This window comes from Musa acuminata, unplaced genomic scaffold, assembly GCF_036884655.1.
Source record: "Musa acuminata AAA Group cultivar baxijiao unplaced genomic scaffold, Cavendish_Baxijiao_AAA HiC_scaffold_1151, whole genome shotgun sequence".
Classification (NCBI taxonomy): Eukaryota; Viridiplantae; Streptophyta; class Magnoliopsida; order Zingiberales; family Musaceae; genus Musa; species Musa acuminata.
This window is the reverse complement of record NW_027021363.1, coordinates 67,501-70,000: the sequence shown is the minus strand read 5'-3', so window position 1 is coordinate 70,000 and position 2,500 is coordinate 67,501.

Genomic DNA, 2,500 nt, shown 5'->3' with positions numbered 1-2,500 from the left:
CACCGTCCCTGCTATACGAAAGCCCCATCCAGCCCTGTGCCACCCGGGGGGTTCCAGGGTGCTGAGATGGCTGACATTTTGCTCCGCTCACGACGGTCACCGCGCCACACAAGAACAGCCCAAAAACAGGCCAAAACAGCCCAAAAACGGGCCAAAACTGGCCATTTTTGGCTGCGCGAGCGAGCGGCGAGCGGCGAACAGCGAGCGAAGCGAGAGGCAGCACCGTCCCTGCTATACGAAAGCCCCATCCAGCCCTGTGCCACCCGGGGGGTTCCAGGGTGCTGAGATGGCTGACGTTTTGCTCCGCTCACGACGGTCACCGCACCACGCAAGAACAGGCCAAAAACTGGCCAAAACAGCCCAAAAACGGGCCAAAACTGGCCATTTTTGGCTGCGCGAGCGAGCGGCGAGCGGCGAACAGCGAGCGAAGCGAGAGGCAGCACCGTCCCTGCTATACGAAAGCCCCATCCAGCCCTGTGCCACCCGGGGGGTTCCAGGGTGCTGAGATGGCTGACGTTTTGCTCCGCTCTCGACGGTCACCGCGCAATGCAAGAACAGGCCAAAAACTGGCCAAAACGGCCCAAAAACGGGCCAAAACTGGCCATTTTTGGCTGCGCGAGCGGCGAGCGGCGGACAGCGAGCGAAGCGAGAGGCAGCACCGTCCCTGCTATACGAAAGCCCCATCCAGCCCTGTGCCACCCGGGGGGTTCCAGGGTGCTGAGATGGCTGACGTTTTGCTCCGCTCTCGACGGTCACCGCGCAATGCAAGAACAGGCCAAAAACTGGCCAAAACGGCCCAAAAACGGGCCAAAACTGGCCATTTTTGGCTGCGCGAGCGAGCGGCGAGCGGCGGACAGCGAGCGAAGCGAGAGGCAGCACCGTCCCTGCTATACGAAAGCCCCATCCAGCCCTGTGCCACCCGGGGGGTTCCAGGGTGCTGAGATGGCTGACGTTTTGCTCCGCTCTCGACGGTCACCGCGCAATGCAAGAACAGGCCAAAAACTGGCCAAAACGGCCCAAAAACGGGCCAAAACTGGCCATTTTTGGCTGCACGAGCGAGCGGCGAGCGGCGGACAGCGAGCGAAGCGAGAGGCAGCACCGTCCCTGCTATACGAAAGCCCCATCCAGCCCTGTGCCACCCGGGGGGTTCCAGGGTGCTGAGATGGCTGACGTTTTGCTCCGCTCTCGACGGTCACCGCGCAATGCAAGAACAGGCCAAAAACTGGCCAAAACGGCCCAAAAACGGGCCAAAACTGGCCATTTTTGGCTGCACGAGCGAGCGGCGAGCGGCGGACAGCGAGCGAAGCGAGAGGCAGCACCGTCCCTGCTATACGAAAGCCCCATCCAGCCCTGTGCCACCCGGGGGGTTCCAGGGTGCTGAGATGGCTGACGTTTTGCTCCGCTCTCGACGGTCACCGCGCAATGCAAGAACAGGCCAAAAACTGGCCAAAACGGCCCAAAAACGGGCCAAAACTGGCCATTTTTGGCTGCACGAGCGAGCGGCGAGCGGCGGACAGCGAGCGAAGCGAGAGGCAGCACCGTCCCTGCTATACGAAAGCCCCATCCAGCCCTGTGCCACCCGGGGGGTTCCAGGGTGCTGAGATGGCTGACGTTTTGCTCCGCTCTCGACGGTCACCGCGCAATGCAAGAACAGGCCAAAAACTGGCCAAAACGGCCCAAAAACGGGCCAAAACTGGCCATTTTTGGCTGCACGAGCGAGCGGCGAGCGGCGGACAGCGAGCGAAGCGAGAGGCAGCACCGTCCCTGCTATACGAAAGCCCCATCCAGCCCTGTGCCACCCGGGGGGTTCCAGGGTGCTGAGATGGCTGACGTTTTGCTCCGCTCTCGACGGTCACCGCGCAATGCAAGAACAGGCCAAAAACTGGCCAAAACGGCCCAAAAACGGGCCAAAACTGGCCATTTTTGGCTGCGCGAGCGAGCGGCGAGCGGCGGACAGCGAGCGAAGCGAGAGGCAGCACCGTCCCTGCTATATACGAAAGCCCCATCCAGCCCTGTGCCACCCGGGGGGTTCCAGGGTGCTGAGATGGCTGACGTTTTGCTCCGCTCACGACGGTCACCGCACCACGCAAGAACGGACCATAAACAGGCCAAAACAGCCCAAAAACGGGCCAAAACTGGTCATTTTTGGCTGCGCGAGCGAGCGGCGAGCGGCGAACAGCGAGCGAAGCGTGAGGCAGCACCGTCCCTGCTATACGAAAGCCCCATCCAGCCCTGTGCCACCCGGGGGGTTCCAGGGTGCTGAGATGGCTGACGTTTTGCTCCGCTCACGACGGTCACCGCGCCATGCAAGAACGGACCAAAAACAGGCCAAAACAGCCCAAAAACGGGCCAAAACTGGCCATTTTTGGCTGAGCGAGCGAGCGGTGAGCGGCGAACAGCGAGCGAAGCGAGAGGCAGCACCGTCCCTGCTATACGAAAGCCCCATCCAGCCCTGTGCCACCCGGGGGGTTCCAGGGTGCTGAGATGGCTGACGTTTTGC